The sequence below is a fragment of the Gavialis gangeticus genome, unplaced genomic scaffold (genome assembly GCF_001723915.1).
Source record: "Gavialis gangeticus isolate Ggan-Ray unplaced genomic scaffold, GavGan_comp1, whole genome shotgun sequence".
Classification (NCBI taxonomy): domain Eukaryota; kingdom Metazoa; phylum Chordata; order Crocodylia; family Gavialidae; genus Gavialis; species Gavialis gangeticus.
In genome coordinates, this window is record NW_017729032.1 from 254,548,996 (window position 1) to 254,558,079 (window position 9,084).

Below are 9,084 nucleotides of genomic sequence, written 5' to 3' on the forward strand. Positions count from 1 at the left end.
CCCTGCAGCCCCCTGGCTTGGTGACTGGTGCCTCCTGGATCTGAGGTGGCACTCAGGGTACTTCTGGTCCACTTCCAGGTTTGCTGCTGAACATGCAGGGGGCTCCCCACACTCCTGTGGGATGCTCCATCCATCCCACCATTGCAGCGTTCACAAGCCACACCTGGTACTTCGAGGTATGTAGAAAAAACATTTAAAGCTGTGTCTATGTCTGAATTGCTGATTCTCTGAATCAGCATCGAATCTTCAAATTCAGATTTGGCTGAATCAAATTGGGGACAGTGATCCAAATCAACTAATAGAATCACTGTCCCCGATTTGGGCCAAATCCGAATAGGGCCCATTTCGCACACCCCTAGTAATCAAATAATATTAGCCACCAGGGGATGATGCCATGGCTCAAGCCTCTATTAGGTCATTGGTTCTCGTCTCTTAGGTAACTAAACTGGTATTACGGGGTAGCATCCCATATCCTCCATTGGGATCTGAAATCCATTTGTGTGGCATGGTCATGGAGGAACAGGGGGAACACTTTCTATCAACAGTAGACCCAATTGGCTGAGACATCTAAAAAGGGGAGGAAAGGAGATGATCTAGAAAATTTCTTTCTTTTTTTCTTTCTTTCTAACAAATGAGTAATTTAAATGTATGTGGTACTTGGCTAATATGTTGTACAGAGATAAGTTTAAAAGCTTTTCAAGACAGGGGCTGTGGTTTTGTTATGTGTTTATTTAAAACCCAGCACTACTATACTGACTGAAGCTTTTCAGTGCCATGGTAATATAAGATTCCACAGTTGCAGCTATACTATGTTTCCTGGACTAGGGGTGGTGTGGGAGTGGACAAAACAACTGCATGCATACATATCTCCCAAATGAAAGAAAACACAAACTTATGTTAGCTGTACAGGTAAGAGTTCATCACCAAATTTTAGGAAGAAATAGAAACTTTCTATATTTATTTATGTTTTTTTAGCGAGAAACTCAAAATACATGGCAAAGAAAAGCAGAAGAGAAGAGAAGTAGTACTGAGATTCTCTACAAATGCCAGTTTCCTGGGCCCCGTGATGAGCTGACTTCACCTCATCGCAGGAGTGAGCATGTCCTTATCCATATCCGTATCAGAGGTACAGAGAATCTCCATTTTGGATATATTATTGGAGCCATTGTATGGGTACTTTCACCTTAGTTTTCCCCTCAAAAGTGATAGGTGGCTGCAGCTGACACCTTTCTAGATGTTTTTTCTAAGCCTGAAGTCTCTGGGATTTGTATGGTTTCAATAGGAAAGGAAAGATTGTGTTTGTTGTCATCAGTTTTCTAACAATTACTTTTAACACTTTGTCTTGAACTACATCTTGAGGAAAGTGTGTTTTTCTGTCTGAGCAGCTCTTACAGAGGAACATTTCTAAAGAGGTCTGAAGAAAATAAGACATTTTGGTGTAGGCAAGTCATTCCTAGAGAATATAACATTGTTGAGGGAGCCAGCAAGACATTTTTTCCCTTTCGTTTCCATTTTTTACTTACCAGAATCCCATCCCTTATACCGAAAGTTCTTGGGGAAAAAACAGCAAGATCTTTCTTTCTTTGCAAGGTAGTCAAACATTTTTAAGGAGACGTGGTCAAACTTTTTTTTTTTTTTTAAGACTTCAGAGGTTTTCATCAGATACTGTAATGGCAGAAATTTATAAAAATGGATACCTAAGATGCATTTTCTAATTCCATCTTTAAATATTTAAATAAAGCAGTCTAATTTTATCTAGCATACTGAGCACTTCACAGTAGCATTCACTGAAGTCCATGTAGCTCTTAATAAACATACTGCACATCCCATCCACATGTGGGACCTAAATCAGAATTGAAAAATTGCATGTTTTTAGTTCTGGGTCCAGGTGCATTTCAGACACTTAAATTTTGCTTTCCTCAGAGAGAGATGTTGTGTCTATAGTGCAATGTCTTTACAGGGGGTTGCATTGGGTGTTTATTTGGTTACTCCAAAGACTCAGGACAGCTATTAGATTGTGCATTACTAATGTGTATGCCAATCCTTGATAAACTCAACTGAAACCAATATATGCATTTATGCAAGCCAAAAATGATGCTCAAACAGTAAATAATTTTGTGTGACTAGCATAGGATATACTGGAAATACTGGTGACAGATGACATCAAGCTGGTGGGAGTAGTAGATACTCTGGAAGGTAGGGCTAGGATTCAGAGAGACATAGACAAATTGGAGGATTAGGCCAAAAGGAATCTCATGAGGTTCAACAAGGATGTACTGCACTTAGGATGGAAAAATCCCATGCACCAGTACAGGATGAGGGCTGACTGGTTGGGCAGCAGCTCTCCAGACAAGGACCTGGGGGTTACAGTAGACAATATGCTGAATGTGAGGTGGCAGTGTGCCCCTGTTGCAAAGAAGTCTTATGGCATACTGGGCTGCATTGGTAGGTGTGCTGCCAGTAGGCCAAGGAAAGTGATTATTCCCCTTTATTCCACACTGGTGAGGCCGCATCTAGAGTACCGTGTCAGTTTTGGGCCCCCCATACAAAAAGGATGTGGACAAATTGGAGACAGTCCAGCAGAAGGCAACAAAAATGGTGAGGAGGCTGGGGAACTTGACTTATGAGGAAAGACTGTGGGAACTGGGCTTATTTAGCTGAGAGGAGAGGAGACTGAGAGGGGATTTAATAGCAGCCTTCAGTTACCTGAAGCAGGGTTCAAAAGAGGATGGAACTAGACTGGTCTCAGTGGTGGCAGATGACAGAACAAGGAGCAATGGTCTCAAGTTGCAGCAGAGGAAGTTAAGGTTAGATATTAGGAAGAATTTTCTCACTAGGAGGGTAGTAAAACACTGAAACAGGTTACAGAGGTGGTGGAATCTCCATCCTTGCAGATTTTCAAAACCTGGCTAGACAAAGCCTTGGCTGAGATGATCTAGTTGGGGATGGTCCTGCTTTGAGCAGGGGGTTGGACTAAATGACCTCCCGAGGTCCCTTCTAACCCTAACTTTATATGATTCTATACTGATATCCAAATGAAGGCTCCCCTGCAGTAGTAATGCATGATTTAAAAATATATATTTTCTGTGTATAGCACTCTGAGCTGCCAAAACCTTTCCCAACATTAATAATAGTCATGTACATATTAACACTTAAAAAAGAGAGAGATGAAAGACAAGGTGGATTTACTCATGCATTTTTAAAATATTTAAACTTAAACTATAGCCTTGGCACAATAAGTCAGTGCATGGTACATTAAAGGATATAAGTCTAGGTGTTTGTAAAGGTCCCAAAGGTTCTGTTGCATTCCATGGCTGCATGTACACGTGCAGCGGCATGTGTTTGCAGCAGCACAAATAGTAGCAGCACAAATTTGTTCCATGTGCTACAAGGGAAGCTGACTGGGGCACAGGGTGACTCAGTGCAGGGCTAGCCAGCAGGCAGCTCTCACACTGAGGGACCCTGTGCCCCAGCCAGCTGGGGACTGGCATGTGGAGATGGGGGAACGCTCAGCCCAAGGCTGCCTGCTCTCCCGTGCTTCAGACAGCTGCTCTGCTGCCTGCTCTCCCGTCTCAAGGCACCCTGTGCCCCAACCAGTTGGGGCACAGGATGGGGGGGGCTTCATAGCACATAGAGACTGAAGAGCAGAAGTCCTAGGCTGCCTGTTTCCCTGTCTTCACATTTGTCCCAGTGCACACTATTTCTGTGTGCTTTGTGCTGCTTGTTTTTCAAGGGTTTTTTTGCTATTGGGAAATCCCAGTAGCAAATTTTGCCTCAGTGCTGTGCTGTGCATGGTTGAACATGCAACGTGCAGTTTGTGGCTCCACAAAGAGGTTTGTGATGCAGGCACATGTAGCTTGTGGCATGTCTGGATCTCACCCATCATGAAAAAAAAACTATAGCATAGACACAAATAAGGTTCATTGCTCAGATACCCTTTCCACACCCCCCGCAAGCAGTAAGAAATCACAGGCCCTTTAATCATCCACTTAAATACCCCAAGCACTTGTGACAAAGTGTCGTTAAGCATGAGAAGAAAACACATGAAGACAAGGGCTTAAACACAACAGTCTTCTCAGTAATTACTTTGAGAGTTAGCCTGTTCATCTTGCCATTTATGCTTTTGTTTATGAAGGGCAAGGTTTTTCTTCCACTGTCAAATCTTGCCCATTACTTTTTACCCTTTGTTCACATGCACAGATTTGGACACAAACTATACAGAATCTCTTAAGGATGAATACAGACTCCTGTCATACTAGTATCCAAGTACCTGCCATTCAAAACAATCAACAAATGTTAGTCAAATCTGACTATTTCATCTTCTGGGGTAAAACTAGAGATGTTTGCTTTGGTTGTTTCACTGAGCTGTCTTCCTGTTCAGGCCCACAAGCATTTCTGAGGTGTAGTGACAATAAGGGAAAGAAGGTGAAGTAACCCAGGGAGAAGAGTCCAGAAGAAGGTACACATACTTTTGAAAGGTTAAATTTAAAACTGAAACAGAATTCAGTCACTTAATTGCTGATCTTGATGACTGAAGTGATGTACGTCATATACCTTACATCTTATTACATTATAAGAGCCTTATTCTCAAATCATTCTTTCAAAAAATCAGTTCTTATAAAAAGCAAATATTGCAAGCATTAGTTAGGGAAGTTTGAATAACAAGTAAACTATTTATTGATTCTGCCTCTTAAGGCAGTAAACTTATTCCCAGGAAAAAGAGGTAATCCTCTTAGTATTTTGTTTTAAGAAATTCTAGGAACACTTATATAAACTGATGTTATAAATAGGTATCCATTGAGAATTAATGTGGATTTCAGCATAAATGAGTGTGAATGGTGGACAGGGGCTGGACAATAAATCTTTCTAAAAAGACTTAAGTTTTTCTAAAAAACATTCAAATATAGGCTGCTTGGTAAACAGTACTGTGAAATTGATACAATATGAATAATACTGTGATACTATATGAATAATATAGTAAATGATACTATATGAATAATAAGCCACATGATGCTATATGAATAATAAGCCACATATTTTGTAAACTGTGCTATACTCTTTTTCAGCCCAATGAGTACACTTATTACATTCAAGGTGAATCTAATGACTTGAATGTGCAGTGTCTTGTCACAGTGATACCTTAATTGCCCTTGGGTGGTTTGCTTACATCAAATGTTAGCTCTGCTCAACAATCTAAGTCTTAATATGTTATCAAGGATTGCAAGAAGATCTTTCAGCATATTCCCCCCAAACCAGCAGTATACAGTTCCCTCCCCATCTGTAATAGATACAGCTTCTTAAGCCTTATAAACTATGTATTCTCTTGCCTACATTTGTTTATGCTTACATAGCCTGTTCTTGGTCATGAACAAAAATCAATGGTTTATTACAGGAAGAATTTCTCATCTGTGTCACTTACAAATTGTACTTCATAGCATCCTAATGTGCAGTGATACTTCCTGCCACCTTCATTTATTAGTGAGTAGATTTTTAAATGTGTGGGGGAAATTCAGAATAGGAAAGCTCAGTGACAAATCTGAGTTTACTTCCCCACAACTAAATACCCTCCAATATTTGTTAAGGCAATGAAAACTGAAATCTGAAGTCCACCATAATCTGCGCTTGACTGCTTTATTATGTACCTAACTAAAATATACTAAAATATATTAATATCAATATATAGACAGTTAAATACTTTAAGTTACAGTTTTAAAGACCTTAGCCTAATTTCCATCACAGCATGAATAAAATCATGTTGCAACTGGTCATAAAAAATAGGTTTTCTACAAAAGCAGTTGACAATGATATGACATGGCATAATTAGAGGTATTACCTCTGGGTAGTGGTGGTATTTCTAGAAATGCTGCAACAAAGTTGACATGCTGAATGCAGGTATTTTAAGTGGTATCTAGGAACATTTCTATTTCCTTTGATAAGCCATAGAGCAAAATGAGTTCATAGCATCCATGATTGGGTGGAACCACACTTAATCATCTCAAGACGGATTAACTACAATAGACTGAACACTAACCCTACTCAGATGCATTAGCTAGTAAAGAAAATACTATTCTCTTGTTGAAGAGGTTTCTTGCCTGGTGCATGTTATATTTCTGTTCTCTGATTTACTTTAGTTTCCAGGTGCTACTTAAATTTAGGTTTTAACCAACAGTCCTGTGGCTTTAAAATCCCATCTGTCTTGTGAGATATTTTCTGCCTTTTGAGAATTAGAACACAAAGCACTAACAAACCTATCTTTTTCTTCTTTTTCCCCTTGTGAATAGCACAGTGCAAATGGCATATGATTTTTGTTCTTAGCCTTCATTAGTATTTATATTTTGCACACAATGGTATAAAAATACAAAGAAGCCCTATCCCCTTTTCTTTCTCTTAACCTAAGGTCTGCTGTGTACTGCATTTTTAATATTCCTAGTGAGGACCATTGAAGAGGAGGACTTAAACGTTGGAACATTTGGAAGGAGACACAAACATACTAACATACGGACTAGCTGTTCTATAGATAGAACTAGGACTGCAGATAAACAAGTAAATGAAATTAAGATTTGTCTGATGAATTTTATCTAGTTTTTAACAATTTGATCTTTAGCAGCAGAAACAGGAGTCAGTTTTTGAAGCAATTTTTGATTCATAGATATGAATCAAAACAGATTATAGGTTCAGTGATTGACACTGGATGTTTAAATCACAACTGTGTTCAGTTCTCTGGTTTGGTAAGAAAGTTACCTGCTATTGTTCTGTATTTTTAGTTATATATTTATTGGAATTGGCATTTACAAAAGCCACCTCAAGGCACCTCTAACAATTAATTAAAAACCACAGCTCACTGGCAAAATAGTCCAAGAAAAGTGGGTCTTTTGAATCAGAAGTCATATTATTCTGCCACTTAGCAGAGTAGAGAAGAAATGCCAGTTTAAATATTTATAGCCACGATTCCAAACTGTGGTCTCCATGAGCCCTCATTTATGCTAGGAAAATCTACATTTAATTAAATGCAAGCCAGGAAAATGGTTTGTAGGAAGCAAGCCCAAAGGGTCTCCAGCATGGGCAGGTATTTTAAATATTGGCAGGAATATATTTTTGTAATGTCCACCATATCATAGCTACACTGGATATGCTCTGAAGCTGGCTGAAGGCTAACAGTTCCCATATAAAAAATTCTTTTTGCTCTGTACTGTAAAGAGAACAAAACCTTTTGTTATGGTATTGTATGACAGTGTTCACTTTCTAATTAAAACCCAAGCCTTTTGGTTCAGGAAAAGGTGTAAAAACGTTGAGGACTGATGGCTAGTTGACAAAGCACTGGCCTGGAAATATGGGTATTCTGAGTGCAAGCCCCTAATCTGTAAAATTCACAGCACAGAATGGCCCAGACTACATGGATTCAGGCAAAGCCAAGGTTCAAGCCTGCTTCTCTTGTACCCAGGCCAGTTGTTCTAACCACCAAACTATACATCACGAGAGAGACTCTCATTGTCAAACACATCAACAGAAGCTATACCCACACCTTCTGACAAAACTTTCACCAAAACTGAAAACGCCTTTCACACTTTTTTTGGCTTTGCCACTGTATATTCCAACAAACTTTCATTGAACTGAAAATGTTCAAAGCTGTTAACATGCATGCTTACAAGATAACAGTCTTCTCCAGTGTAGCATGAGAAACAATCCCTTATAGTCTCCTACTCAGTGGGTGCATCTACGTGAGATATTTACTGCACAGTTGACTAATTAGGTCTGCAGTAAATGTCAGCATCTACACATTCAGTACTATTAGGCCAGAGTAAACTACTATAACTCTGCATAGGATAGTGCTGCCTAACACAAGTATTATCCTATGGCAGAGTTGTTTAATCTGCTGAAATGCACATGTAAATGCTGACTGGGCCTGGCTGGGGCATGAAGGTGCTACAGTATGGGTTTGCCTGCCAACTAGCCCCACATTATAGCACCCTTGCACACCAGCCAGCCCCTCCACAGAAAATTGAGCTGCATTGCAGCAGTCCCAGGCTGGGAGGCAGACTCCCAAGGCTCTCTGCCAGCCAGGGCTACTCTATGCTGACTCAACATGTGACAGTCCTGGGCGCATGTGTAAACACAGCACCCAGGAGCAATAAACTCCAGCTTGAACTGCAGCAGAGTTCATTGTGTTAAATTAATTTCACAGGTAGATGCGCCCAGTTGAACTGTATTACTAACATAGGCTTTTATTTGCTGCATCACTATATTACCATTATTGCCATGGGCTGTAAACATAGCAAAAAGAGTAAAAGCAATGAATTTTCAAATCCCTGTGACTTAAAATTGCAGCATATTAAGATTGATTCTATGGGATTTAGTCAGTTAACAACTATCCAGCATCTAAGGCAGAAAAAGTATTTACTTATTATTCCAAACCTAATGTGGCCATGTTCGGAACAGGGGACTAGAATACAGGAGATTCCTGGGCCATTGAGTCCAGGGCCCTCAGGACACCTACAAATAGTGTGGAGGCTGTTTTAACACACTGGAATTCCCATTAATTGAGTCTGCTGGAGCATGGCGATTACTGTGCTCCAGCAGCCTCCTGCATCTTGTGCATCAGCATCCCCATGTTTAACAATGGTGGCAGGGGCATTTGAATTAAAGCTCATCAAACAAGCTTTAGTTCAACGGCCATTTCATAGTTTCATAGTTTCTAGGGTTGGAAGGGACCTGAGCAGATCATCTAGTCTGACCCCCTGCCATGGCAGGAAAGAGTCCTGGGGTCAAACGACCCCAGTAAAGTGGTCGTCCAACCTCCTCTTAAAAACCCTCAGGGTGGGAGCCTGCACCACCTCACTTGGAAGCTGGTTCCAGACCCTAGCTGCCCTGACCGTGAAGTAGCGCCTCCTGATGTCCAACTTAAACCTTCCCTCTGCCAGCTTGTGACCGTTGTTCCTGGTCACTCCTTGCGGCGCTTGGGGGAACAGGGACTCCCCCAGCGCCTGCTGATCCCCCCTAACCAGTTTATAACAGGCCACAAGATCCCCCCTCAGCCTTCTCTTTTGAAGGCTGAACAGGTTCAGGTCCCGCAACCTTTCCTCATAG